Consider the following 14,656-nt stretch of genomic DNA (forward strand, 5'->3'; position numbering starts at 1 on the left):
GGCCATACTCCTGCCCACTTGACTGGACGGGGGGGGGGGTCGCCTCCATCTCCCTCCACATCCCAGCCTCGGCCTCCCCACTTTGGAAGTCAGAATCTCCAGGAGGGCAGCTCCATCCTACACCAGGAAGGAAGATTCCCTCAAAGATGGCACTGTCCGGTGTCAGGCATTTATTTGTGCCCCAAAACTCATAAAAACCTCACTCAAATCTCCAGGTTAAAGGAGAGTCAGTCATCCCATGGCTATCACGGATTGAAGCCTTGCCTTCTTCACCTCTGGGAGTGGGCTGGTCTGAACTCCAAGCACTGAAGGCTAAGCCTCCACCTGCTCTGCCGCAGCCACAGGGACTGCTCTCACTCTGCCTCCCTCGTCACTGTGTCAGAAGGCTCTGGTGGGCCTCCTGCTCCTGGTGTCTGCACTTCTTGGGTGGATCAGAAAGGGCTCCCTCTTAAGATACAATCCCATACCTTCTCCTGCACTCTCCAGGCAGTGCCTGCTCACCTGCTACCCCCCCCCCCATGATGGCTGCTAACCATCACTGACCTTGTCATCTCTCTGTGGGAAAAGGAACAAACCAGGGGGAAACGGTCAGTGGCCAGTCTCTTGTCACCACATCCACCACCCTGCTTGCCTCCCTAAGTTCTTGTCTCGTCCCTTCCCTCCAGACTTGCTGCAGGAAGCCCTGCTACTTCTGATGCTGACACAATGGATTCCTTGAAAGCTAAGCTGCTTGACACTCACAGCGAGTTTTTTTGCACGTTTCTTGACTTCAGCTGCATCCTCGGATAACTTTCTTTTCAAAGTCTTCATCTGAAGAGAATATTCTTGATAAAGTTTCTGCCTGTGAATGATATAGCAAGGAATAGTGCCATACTCCATCCCAATAGGAAGAAAGTACATTTGAAGCACGACTGACTTGCCCTCACTAACGCTATTGGTGGAGGATGTGGAAATGGCCTCTAAACTATGCAGACAGGGAAAAGGAAGCTGACTGGATTATTTCATTTTACATCACAGCATTTGCTCCTCCCTGCTGAGAGAGAAGTACCTTCCCACGCCTTTGTGCCAGAAAGCTCAGGAAGAACTATTGTTTTACTATCATTCCACAAATATTCGTCTGTCTGACAGACACAACTTGTGGTTAGTTCTCTCTTTCTGAAGAACAGGTCCAAGGAGCATGCACATCCGCTCCCATCAGAGAATTCTGCGGTGGCCTACCTGCTTGCTCTTCCTCACGCTGTGCCAGTGTGGATCTCGGTACAGTAGCACAGTGAACACTGCTCCTGATAGCTATAAGGCTTTGGAGGCATGGGATTTTCATTTCTATGGCACCGAACAGAGGCTCGACCGACTGTGGGATGAATGCTTTGAGGATTTCAAGCTCCAGGTGCCCAGCACGTTCACGTGATGCATACTGTTCCACTGACTCAACAGCAATGTGTCAAAACGGTCATCATAGCCGGGCGGTGGTGGCGCACACCTTTAATCCCAGCACTTGGGAGGCAGAGGCAGGTGGATCTCTGAGTTTGAGACCAGCCTGGTCTACAAGAGCTAGTTCCAGGACAGGCTCCAAAAAAAAACCACAGAGAAACTCTGTCTCGAAAAAACCAACCAAACAAACAAACAAAAAAAAAAAAAACAACAACAAAAATAAAAAACGGTCATCGTAATTCATGGCTAGGAAACGCAGCTGACTTCGGTGATGATGTGAGGCTATAACATGACTAAAGAAGTCTACCCTATACAGAAATGCCAAGCCGAACACGTTCTCCTACTGAGCTTCTGGCCCGTGGGGGTCACGGCTATTCCTCAACCTCTAGCTATCGTGCTTACTAACCAAATGTCAAAGCGTCCGGGATAACAGCACCAAGAAGCAACAACCGTACCTTTGCTCGCCCTGGATTTTTAGAATATCCTCAAATTTCAGCTCCAAGGTTTCAGAAGACTCCATGATGATCGCTGTGAATCTTTCGCTGTTGCCCTGAAGAAAGTTCTTATTGGGTTCTGTATCGAAACACATTCTTGAAACCATTACTGTAAAGTTCCGCCAGCTTTAGTTTTCTACTTAGAAAACCACTTGCTATTAATAGAGGGAAACAATCTGTCAATGGCAAGAATATCTGCCTCCTTTCTTTCAGTCAAGAATTTCAGTGGTTATGACCTTGAGGTGAGATTGGAGAGCTGGACTTCAGTGTCTATATCTTACAGACAAAACACAGTGAAGGGAACTTAGCAAAACTGGCAAGAAAGGGTTTCAAATCGCTGTGCAATTTCCTCATGGGGCATCATTAAAAGGTAAAATTCAATCAATGTACATATTTATGCTCCAGTTCAAGGACACATTCTGAGGGACTGTTGGGCCGCTTTGTGCAAAACACAACAGTAGTCCGTTTACAAAGATCTCCAAAGGCTCCGAGATTATTGCACAGTCAGATGAAAATACTGTAACTATTGTAGCCATTGGAGCTTTTAGGCAAATTTGACAGGGTAGACACCCTGAATATTCTAACGGGGGAACCACACTGATCGATAAGTCTGTGGTACTGGGGATGGAACCCAGAGCCTTAAGCATAGAAGGCGAGTGCTCTCCCACTCAGCTACCTCCCTATCCTGATTCCTGAAGTTTCCAGAATCGATTCTCTGTCAGAAACCTCTACAGAGCTCCTAGAACGTTCTCGGATTGCAATGTTTTTTTTAACTGTTTGTGTGACTGACTTCTGACAGAGACATTTAAAGCAGGACTCAGTCTGCGCATACAATGGTCCCAGTGCTGACTTCAGCTCCCCACTGCATGTACCATTCTTTACACACTAAACAGTGGTCAGGTATTTAAGGGAGGCTGGCCACCACCCCTACTCACACACACGCAACACACACGCACATACGCACAAACACACAGGGAGAGAGAGTGAGAGAGAGAGAGAAAGAGAGAGAGAGAGGAGACAGAGAGCTGGACTGAAATACAAACAAGTAAAGTAATATGTGGTATTTTGTTTGGATTGTTTTTAGAGACAGGATTTCTCTGTGTAGCTTTGGTGCCTGTCATGGAACTAGCTCTTGTAGACCAGGCTGGCCTCGAATTCACCGAGATCTGCCTCCCTCTGCCTCCCAAGTGCTGGAATTAAAGGCATGTGCCACCACCGGCTGGCTTCAAATGTGATATTAGAAACAGACATATCACTTGTGCGAATCAAAACCTTGAAGACAGATAATTACATCTAATTTTCAAAGATCCCACTGTTAGTAAATAACAGCATCCACACCACAGGTGCCATGTTCTCAATATTGGCAATTAACGTGAAGTAGAGAGTTGGTAATCTAATAAATACTATTTGACACTGTTTGAGAACAAGGCAGTAAACACACTCTCTTGTCTGCCAAGCGATACCTCCCTCGCCTTGCACTTCTTTGGTTGAAACAATTTTCTCAAATTCCTGATATCTCCTAGAATGTACCTTCAAATTCTTCAAATAAATTCTGTATTTTCTTCCTGCAAAGAAATTACCTTTTTACTTCGATGTACATAAAAGGTCATTCTTGTAGTGAGTGGAAGAAGTGGAGGGTGCCACACAGCCTACATACAATTCACATTTCAAGAACAGGCCACCTTATTCCTGTCAGACAGGCTCTATGACAGGATCCGTACTTTGTTGGAGGCATGAGATTTTCATTCCTTACCACATTGAACATCTGATCTACTGTAGGATGCTGCTTTGAGATCCTTCAGCTCAATGCACCCAAGTACATCCACGTGGTGCATGCGCCTTAGTTGCTGCATTTACTTACTTACTTACTATCTCCGTTTATTCTGTTAGTCTGGCAATCAGCAAGGACCCGGAATATCCCCCAGGTTCTGCCATGCCTCCTCAGCCCTCACTTCTGGGCTTAAAGGCTGGGTGTGGCCACGCATGGCTTTATCTGTGGGTGCTGAGGGCCTGAACTCAGGCTGCTGTGTTTGCACCTTAAGCACTCTTCCACTGAGCCCTCTCTCCAGCCAGACTTTTCTAAATTTATTTCGTGAAAATATGAAAACGTATCACCTGGCCTCTTGCCCTTCTGTTCCAGAGGAAGTACCGTCCTCACCACTGACATCAATGACTTCTCTTCCTGGTGTTTTAAAACGAAAGAGGAAAACTATTTTGAAACAAAGTGTGCTGTTCTCATCATCCCCCACGGAAAGCAGTGTCATTATAGTGTTTCTAGATTCCATAGCCAGCATCTGTTCCTTACACTTTTTCAATAGTCATCCGTGAAATCATGAACACACACACATACATGTCACATATACATCACACACAGAGACACAGACATACAGATACACAGACACACACATACATATCACATATACATCACACACAGACACACAGACACACAGAGACACAGAGATACACACAACACACACACCACTTTAGGCTTGACTCTCAGACCAGTTGGTCCAGGCACCTGTACAGGCCTTCCAGAGAGTCACTGTGACCCATGTGCTCCCGGAGAGGCATGTTGACTAGGCATGTGGCAGGTTTCCTGTGTGGCAGAAATTTCAGGTGGGGGAACCTAAAGGCCCCAAGAAGCTTGAACAAGAGTTATTAGCATCTGAAACCTCCTGCTATTCCAATAAAAGTTCATGCACATAATCCACTCAGTGCTCCACCCACCAAGAGATTTTAGGATGTCCCCCGGGGTGGACACAGCCCTACAGGGCCCTTCTGTTTTTGGTGTTGTTGTTTGATTTTTTTTTAACCTTGGGTGATGAAATCTGGGGTCTTGGTGTCATGCAATGTGATATGCATGAGCCTTGGATGTGTGCCAGCACTGTCAGGAACTTTCCCACCCACCAAGAGATTTTAGGATGTCCCCTGTGGTGGACACAGCCATATGGCAGCCCATCTTGTTTCTTCAAACCTGGAGTGATTGAATCGGGGTTCCGGGTGTCATCTGACATGAGAATCAGACCTGCCTCGGATGCGTTTCAGAACTCTCAGGGGCTTTCCCACCCACCAAAAGACTTTAGGACGTTACCCAGGTGGACAGAGCCCTACAAGGCCTATCTGGCTTGTTGTTGTTGTTGTTATTGTTTCTGGTTTTGTTTTTTACCTGGGGTGACTGCATCTGGGTTCTTGGTGTCATCCCACGTGGGATTCGGATCCAGCCTTGGACACGTGCCAGCACTCTCACGGGCTTTCTTCTCCCCGCTTGACATGGCTAGAATCTTCTTGGGCTAGACAGGACTCCGGCCACTACAGATACCAGGAGGAATTACAGGATGGCAATGGGAACAGGGACTTGGACTCCACAGGATGTGGCCAGATGCCCTGGCTCTTGTACTGCAGCAAGGAGAAGGCAAGAGGATGTCACCACAGTTCAGTTCTGCACCATATCTCTATCTGAACGTGGAGCTCTCAGACCCACTACCTCTCAAGATTGGTCCTCTGCTGTGTTCCCGACCCTTGGGTAGGAAAATCCTGGGCACTGCCGGTGTAGGAGGGTCATCTGTCTATGTGTTACTTTCATTGGTTAATAAAGAAACTGCCTTGGCCTTTTGATAGGCCAGCCCTTAGGTGGGTGGAGTAGACAGAACAGAATGCTGGGAGAAAGAAAGCAGAGTCAGGCAGATGCCATGAAGCTCCGGCCCGAGATGGACGTAGGTTAGAATCTTCCCGGTAAGCCACCACCTCGTAGTGCTACACAGATTATTAGAAATGGGTTAATCAAGAAGTGAGAATGAGCCAATAAGAGGCTGGAACTAATGGGACAGGCTGTGTTTAAATGAATACGATTTGTGTGTTGTTATTTCGGGTGTAAAGCTAGCCATGCGGGAGCCAGGCGGGAGGAAAAGCAGGCCAGCTTGCCTCATCACTACACACTGCCTCCCGCCTGCCAAACAAGGCACCAAATGCCCGTGTCTGGTTGGGAACGCCAACGCATTGACGGCCTACTCAGTCACCTGGGCCACGTCTCCCAGCTCATAAGCTGTCCCACTCAGCCTGCCCAATCCCTGTAGCCCTCTTGACCCCTCCCCAACCTTGCACTCTGGGGCCTTGCTCAGTCCCATTTAGAAGCAAAGCTCCTGAGATCACCCCACAGGTTTCCCTCGGTCCTGCCTCTTTGAGATCCCACTGTCCTGGTGCATGAGCTAAGTAAGGTTCCTCTCGGATCCCTATCACAACTGGGGAGACTCATAACAGAGTTACTCAATGGCAAATCATCCATGCAGGTATTCTCCCACCCTGGGAGCCTCCTTCTCCTCAGCGAGTGGCTGTGCCTATCTAGGCCCCACCTCCCAATGCACATCTCTCTGACGGGCTGCAAAGGCATACACGCCCAGGATTAAGTGGCCTGAAATGGCACTTGTGAGATCTGGATGCAGAAGTTGCCCAGACGTTGGATGCAGAAGGGGCCCAGTCCTGCCCCACCCCCTGCAGACAGGCATTTCTGTCGAGGCAAGGCCCTTGGGTGCATGTCAGTGGGCCCCAGATGTCCCTTGAGGACTCCAGCTGGACACAAGGAGGAAAACATGGACAGTCACTACTTCCCCTTCTGTACCTCACTGCCACACCCAGCTCTCTTCAAACCTGCCACCCTCAGAACCCCTTCCTCTACTGCCTTCAGCGTCCTATTTCACTACCAGGCAAAAGTGGGTCTTTCAAACTTCACCTCACAGATAAACCTGCGCCCTTCCTCCTCAAGATCCCGCTCTCCTCCCCCAAAGGGCTGTGCATCCCTGCTGACCTGGGCTCGCGATCGAGTCTGCTATTTACCCTGTCCACTCACCTCGGTGACCACACTTGAGAATGCCCCTCTGAGAGGCTCCTTTCCCGCCCCTGTCAGACAGAGGCCCCACCTCTGGCACTCCTGAGGCTGCCTGCAGGCCCTCGCACAGGTGTGACGCTGTCCATCAGTCGCCCATTCCCGACTCGGGCCCTACAGTTGCCTATGTGCTTGATTAAAGTGCCCAGAGTTCCCTTTCAGACCGGTGAGCCTGTCGAACTCTTGCCAGTGGAAGCATCGCAGGAGGACCCAGTTGTCCTGTCAGGACCCACAGACCCCAGGAAGGAAAGGAACACAAAACAGCAGATGTGGAGAGTCCCTACCGCCTCTCTCAGGCCCCTGACTCTGCCCCACCCAGTGTTCTAGGGCTCAGCTGCCTTCATCACCTCTTTTCATTCTTGCCTCTGGTGCCTCTTGCAGCTTGAAGTGGAAGTGAGGCTCCCAAAGTCACCTCACAGGCCACCCTGACCCCTCTCGCTCTGTGGTCCCTCTGTCCTGCGTCAAGAGCTTTCGTCTTCCTGATCCCTCTAAACCACCCCAGGAGCACTGGCACGGTACCCCGAAACCCCCAAAACAAAGAAACAAAAAACCCCGCCACTCACCTACGTGCCTCGGCTCCGCTAGACAGCTTCCCTCCACTCAGAGGTTGGCCACGTTTAGTCTGGCCCCACCTCCCAATATAACACTCTCTGATTGGCTGGCCTGATACCCCTTGTCGCACGCGCAGGGGCGGGCCAACATGATGCGCATGCGCCAAGGGGTTCAGCACGCCTAGCTTGACCAGTCACGCCCTCCCCTTGAGGCATGGCCCACGGCCTCATTTCATTGGGCCGTGGTCACAGCCAGTTAAGCCCATCTTCCTGTGTATGTGTCTGTCTCTGATTGGATGCCACCGGAAGGGGCGTATATGTGCCATGGGGGCCAGTGGGTCCCATGGGCTGCTCTGGGGACATGAAACATAAGCACTTACAGGGAGAGGTCAGGCGAGACTCCAGGGCTGGGCTGATCTATCAGTCAGAGACAGGCGTTTACCCTGGGGCACAGCAGTTGAGCATGCCTGAGAGGTCCACTGTGCTTTTCTCTCCAAATGGTGCTCTGGTTGCTGATGGCCCGTGGCTGTATCTCAGAGGTCTCAGGTGTTCATCCTGCCCCCGAATAGTACACAGGGGCCAGCTGTTGGATACCGCACGTCCCTCCTCTAACACCCTGTCCGGCTAAGACCTCCCAGGCCCTCTATTTCTCAAACCTCGCCTCTGATGCTCCAGAGGTGTCTAGTCCAGTTCGAGGCTAAGGCCAGACACAGGCACATCACATCACAGGCCCTCTTGAGCAAGCCTCCCCGGGATCCCCACCATCCAACCCCAGGGGCTGTGGTTCAAGCATTACTTGCCTAAAACCTCGCCAGAAGATGCCCTTTCACCCAGTTATTCACTAGGTGATCCTAACCCAACCACACCTTCGAGAGCTTCCTTCCCTTCAGAAACCAGCCACAGATAGTTAGTCCCAGCCTTTCCGATGGACATGCACCCCTTTTTGGCTGGAAGGGCGTGCTCACACGCGAGGCAGGTACAGCATGGTCTGATGAGTACGGTGGCCTATCCAGGCTTGCATGCATGCCTGACGGATGGCCATCAGGCACGTCTCACGATGCACACTCTGCTCCCCAAGGGCTGTAGAGGAAGGTAGTCTCTGATTGCCACGGCTGGAGCCTCACCGTGGAGTCCCTTAATGGTCAGTCACCTTCACCACCCTGATCCAACAGAGTAACCTCAGATGCTTATTTCTATTTTTATAGACATGAGGGTCTCATGCAGATAAAGGCCACCTTCCAGAGGATACAGTTAGGTTTGCTGACATAGCACCCATGCGTGGGACCGAACCTTTGTAGTAGGAAGGGGGCCGCTAGTTCTTCCTGCCTAGACCCAAAACAATCACACAGAAACTGTATTAATTAAATCACTGCTTGGCCCATTAGCTCTAGCTTCTTATTGGCTGACTCTTACATCTCGATTTAACCCATTTGTATTAATCTGTGTATTGCCATGTGGCTGTGGCTTATCAGGTAAAGTTCCCAGCTTCTGTCTCTGGTGGTGGCTCCATGGTATCTTTTTGACTCCACCCTTCTTTCTCCCAGCATTCAGTTCAGTTTTCCCCACCTAGCTAAGTTCTGCCCTGCCATAGGTCCAAAGCAGTTTCTTTATTCATTAATGGTAATCACAGCACACAGAGGGGACTCCCACACCAGCCCTTCAGGTCTTCTATCAGGCTGTCTTAGTTAGGGCTTCTATTGCTGTGATACAATCCATAACCAAGGCAACAACAGAGAGGAAAGAGTTTATTAGGGGTTTATGCTTCCAGAGTGGTAGGGTCCATAATGGCAGGGAATGCAGGTGGCACACAGGGCACCTCCCGCTGGAAGCTGGAGCTGAGGGCTCCCATCTCAAACTGCAACCCAGGAAGTCAAGTGAAAAAGGAGGCTTTTGAAACCTGAAGGCCACCCCCCCCTTACACACACCCCAGCGACATACTTCCTTCCCTCAGCAAGGCCTCATCTCCTTAGCCTCTCCAAACAGCCACCAGCCACCATTGGATTTTAGAGAGGAAGGAAACTAAAGGCAGGAAGGAGACCAAAGTCTGGCATCAACAGGTAAGCCTGACTCTGTTTAACCCAAGGACAGGGACTCTCCACCGGATCTATCAATCCCTGCTAAGTCACAATGTAAAGAACCTGGTCTGGGTGACCAGTTTGGGGACGACAATCTATTTCCTCTACCCCTCTGCCGGCCAGCCAACATTGAAAGTAGGCCATTCAACAGAGCAAAATGTTACCCACTTACGCTACTTCACAGTCATGCTAGCTATTGTTGTTCGCGGTGTCCTGCATGTCCTGCCAGTGTGCAAGGGTTAAATCCAAAGGAGCAGAGCAAGTCGTTCCCATGTTGTTGGTTATGCTAGTTCCGGGTCTGGGAAGATAGGGAAATATCCCACAAAGGAAGCGAACGAGAACAATCACAAGACAAATTAAGACGACCAGACTCCCAAGGCTTCCTGGAATTCCGGGGGAAGACCATCCTTCCTCCAAGGTGGGATATGCCCAAAGACACTCCAAGTCAAAGGTATAAATTCCACAGGTGGCTCCCTATCCTCTCCCTCCCCAATTCTGTCCAGAAGCTTCTGAAAGCGAACAGTCAGACCTCAGGTAGAATCTCTCAGGGGTCCCTCCTGGACCCTAACCCAGTCTACGGATCGAGACAAAAGGGTGCGATATTCAATAAGCGTATCATTACACAAATGAAGTATGGACATACGTATGTCCTTGGTTGGCCGGTTCCTATCTGTCCTTGGGGTATGTAGATGAAGCATACTTTGGACATATTTTTAATTGGCCAGTTCTAGGCTATCCTAAGGCAATGCTCTCCCATGTGCTACTGTCTCCTACTAGATGGCCCTTGTCACATATGAAATGTTTTAGCCTAGCCTAAACAGCGTGGTGGGAAGCAATTAGATCAGTCTGACCGGTTTTTCATTTCTCTCATTACCCGCAAAACCTCAGCACAGCATCCCCCAATATCCGATCACCCACCTAGCCATTATCACCCCAGTGCCTTTCTCCTCAGAAAGAGGACATATGGAACCAGTCCCTCTCCTCCCCAAGATTGCATCTCTATGATTGGCTGGGAGAGGGTGTTCCAGCAGGTGGGGCCTAGCACATGCCCACGTGAGTGGCGGGCTTAGCAGGCATAAAGGTGAGCACAGCAAGCTCATGCGTGAGCCATGCCCGAGAGATGCCTCAGAGGCGTGCCTGCATGAGGCAGACCAGGAGAATGTGTGCTCACGAGGGAGGCTGTCCAGCACATAGATGCATGCATGAAGCAGGGACCAACAGGGCCCATGTATTAGATTCGAGGAGGCTTTCCAGGGCGTGTCCCCCCATAAGGGCCCTTATCGTGAGGCTTGATTCATGGCTGCAATGCCTTCAGCCGCATTAGGGCTATGGTAGTCAGAAGGGGATGCACCTCCATAGTCTCAGATATTTCAATTCTTGTTCCCGAGTTGGTGTTGCTTTTGGGGAGGCTCAGGAAGGGTGGCCTTGTGGGCAGAGGTGTGTCACTGGAGGTGGGCTTTGAGAGTGTAAAGCAGTGGTTCTCAACCTTCCTAATGCTGCAACCCTTTAATACAGTCCCTCGTGTTGTGGTGACCCCAACCAAAACGTCGTTTTCATTGCTACTGCATAACTCTAATTTTGCTACTGTTATGAACAGAAATGGAAATATCTACATTTTCCGATGGCCTCGGGCGACCCCTGTGAGAGGATCATTTGACACCCCACCCCCGAGGGTCTGCAGCCCTCAGGTTGCAATCCATGGGTTTTAGGACTCTCAAAAGGTGCCATGTCGAGTTTGCTCTCTCTAGTCCTGGCACCAACGTGGATGGCTGAAGGGACTCTGGCTAGCGTGAAATTGGTGTGCATGGCTCTGGCAGGCTTTGCCCTTCTCTCCCATTCCCTCTGCCTTGCTGAATACTGTTAGATGACATTCCTAAAGCTAGCCACCAAGGTCCATTCACTCATGTGGTCACTTCCTCTTCCTGAGGTTGACTACCAAAGTCCAGCAATCAGAAGCCCCCTTTGCTTCACCTAATGAACATGGCCAATTAAACTTAAACCCCTCATCCTAACACACGCATAAGAGAGAATCCGGTATAAGTCAGGGCTGTCTAGGTGAATAGAACCAATAGAGAAATGTACACACACACAGACACAGACATACACACAGACACACACACAGACACACACACACATTCACGGGGTGGCTGGAATTCTTTGAATGCCTTACCCAATTGGGTGCTGGATTGTCCACAAATGGCTTTCTGCATGCCAGACAGTGGGATAATTCAGTATCAGCTAAACTGACAAGCTGGAAGCCTCGGCTCAAGGAGAACAAATGATGTAGCTGCAATCCAGGCCTGGAAGCTCCCTGGACTGTAGCTGCTGTGCATCTCCATTAGATGGCTGGAGGCTCTGGAGTCTTGTGGCCATGAGTGATGGTGACGGTACTACATGCTCTTGCTCAGGAAGGATGGAGTTAGGCTGCCCTGGCAGGCTTTCTCTTCTTTAATTCTGCCTGGGCTCCCAGACTACTGCATGGAAAATCCACACCCAGGGAGAGACCTTCCCCTGTTACTCTCCTGGGAAATCCGTCCTCTCTGACAATGGTTCTAGAACAGACACACCAGAAGTGAGCTTCCCTAATTCTACTCTAGACGTCTGTCAGTCCAGCCACACTGACAACATAAACCAACAAAGACACGCTGCCTTGTAGTTAGAGGAGACATTGAAAAGCTCAAGGAAGTATCCTGGGTGGCCATCAACGAATACGGCATGAAGAAAATGCTGTGTTACATACAGAATACAGTATTTAACACATACATGACATGGCACATTCGCATGAGGGACAAGCAAAGGAAAGCCTGTCATCCACAGGCAAATGGATGCAACGGGACATCACAGAGCAGCAAGAGAGCCACGCCAAGTGTCACATGTTCCCTTTTATCTCATAATGAAAACCAACCAACCAAACAAACAAACACAATGAAACCCAGGGAGCAGAAAGTAGGATAGGCCAGGCTGTGAAGAGGTTTGTGAGTTGTAGCATCTGAGAGCAGGGAGAAGGTAGCAGTATGGCGAGGCTGCACACCATCCATGCACATGTGTACGTGGGATAAAATGGCACCACAGATGTCATTCATTTCTAACACTAATGTTACTGACCATAAAATTAAAGATGGGCAAGGATCATGGCTCAGTGGGTTAGGTTTTCCCATGCAAGCATGAGAACCTGAGTTCAGATCACCAGCGCCCACGGAAAATCCAGGCACAGCAATACTCCTAAACCCTAGAGCCAGCATGTCTGGCGTGGAGGACAGAGTGCTGGATCCATCCGCAAAGCTCTCTGGCCACTCCGCCTGACAAAATCAGTGAGTTTCATGTTCACTGAGAGACTGTGTCTTAAAAGATAAGGTAAATCTGCAGCCAACTAAGCTGCACGGGAGGTCCCCTTTCTCAGCGGGGCCCGCTGTGCAACGGTTGCCAGCAGCTTCTCACTGGGGCTTGCCAACAGCACACTCGTTCGGATGACCTCACCCTGTTGCCTGTATGGGCTCCCCGAAGGGACCTTGGAGACAATCTTCTGAAGGCTCTTCGAGCTCTGACCTCAATGTCGCCTCCAATCTAGGCCCCAGACAGGTATTCGCTGTGCCCTAGGGAAGCCTCAGGTCACCACGGCCAGGGGTCTCACTGTCCAGGCCATCACGTCCACCTGAATCATGCCTCAGAATAAGGAACATCAGATGGAGGCCCTACGTAAAGCCAAGTTCAAGCTCTCCGTGCTGCCAGAGGCAAGTGGTGTTATTAAGCCCCTTCCTCCCACTTTCTTGCCCTGGTCCTCCTCACTGAGTTCTTCTTTGTCTGTCTCTCTCAAAGAGGTGAGGCTTCACTAAACTGAATGTAGATTGATCTGAGGGACACAGTCGCTGAGAAGTGACTCGTTCCTGATGGCCGAGGGGTCAGCTGCATCACCAATCCTGGTCCCACGGGCATTGGCGGGCCCCGCACTCCTCGGGGCTTCTACTGTGGTGCTACCCTCTACCCTACTAAATCATGTTCAGTAATAAATATCACATCCTGTCTGGGAAAAGAGGGGTTACAGATGATACGCAGTGTCAGCCTTTGCCCTACACAGTCACACACACGGCAGGGGTGAGGGTGAAACACAAGAGGAGGAAGGGAATACTAGGGAGGGAGAGGAGGGATGGAGGGAGGGAAGAGGGATGGAGGGATGGAGGGATGTATGTGGTAGTAAAGTCAATGGGCTAGTAAGATGGCTGAACAGGCACATTCCACCAGGCCTGATGAGTTGGTTCCAATCTCCAGGTCCGACAACTTCAGGACTCACTCCCAAGGTCTATCCTCTGTCCTATCTGTGTACGTGTGCGTGTGCGTGCACACACACACACGTAACATTTTTGTAAAAAAGAAAAAAATCCATCAGGTTGGCCTTCAAAGGAAGACTAGAATTCACCATGAAAATTTGGGACAAAGAGTGGTAGGCAGAGCCACAGGACGGGAAGGACAGGAGAATGTGATCCTCCTTCCTCTCTCCCCTCCCAGAAGGCTTTTGTTCTCCATCATAGATTCATTTCTGTAATCTACACAAAGAATAGGCTTAGCTCACAAACTCCGGGTAAAAGGTCAAGCAATTTCAAGTGTGCTGAACAGGGCTGGAGAGATGGCTCCATGGTTGAGAGCTCCAGCTGTGGTTCCAGAAGACTGGGATTCAGCTAGCCACCGCCGACTGTGGGTAGCTCACAACCCCCTGTAACTCAAGCCCTAGGGGAACTGAGCCTAAAGTCTGACCTTCCTGGTACCGACACACACTGGGAATATGCTCGCAAAGACTCAACAAGGAAGATAAATGTCAAATGTACTGAACACAGATTCTCGGGATTCCTTCAAAAGATACAGCACAGGACAAGAGTAAGAGAATGACACAAGAGTCAGACAAACACACACGCACGCACACGCAGAACTAGGTGAGTAAAATTAAACTCTAAAGAGAACACTAGAAAATGCTCGTGGAAACACCCACCGAAAATACTGAAACTGTAAGTGCCTATGCACACACTCACAGATAAAATATTTTTGACCAAAGGGAAGGGCAGGGATCTTCCAGCCAGTGTTGAATAATGCCAGAAATGAGTCTGGATGTCTTTGGGAAAAGCCAGAGCCCCACTGCAAGCTCTAAGCCAACACGTGAAGATCTGGCTCTGCCTCGGGAACCGTGTTAACAGTCTAGCGCATCTGAGCACAAAACTACAGAGTTGTGCTCTACTG

The 14,656-nt window shown here is 50.0% G+C and overlaps 1 pseudogene; it reads left to right on the plus strand.

The window, feature by feature from the left end:
• Positions 1-12,790: 12,790 nt before the first annotated feature.
• LOC121440347 lies at positions 12,791-12,951 on the plus strand (annotated as a pseudogene).
• The last annotated feature ends 1,705 nt before the right edge of the window (positions 12,952-14,656 follow it).

The sequence above is a fragment of the Microtus oregoni genome, unplaced genomic scaffold, assembly GCF_018167655.1.
Source record: "Microtus oregoni isolate MIOR12 unplaced genomic scaffold, Mior012 000067F_003, whole genome shotgun sequence".
In the NCBI taxonomy this organism is placed as follows: Eukaryota; Metazoa; Chordata; class Mammalia; order Rodentia; family Cricetidae; genus Microtus; species Microtus oregoni.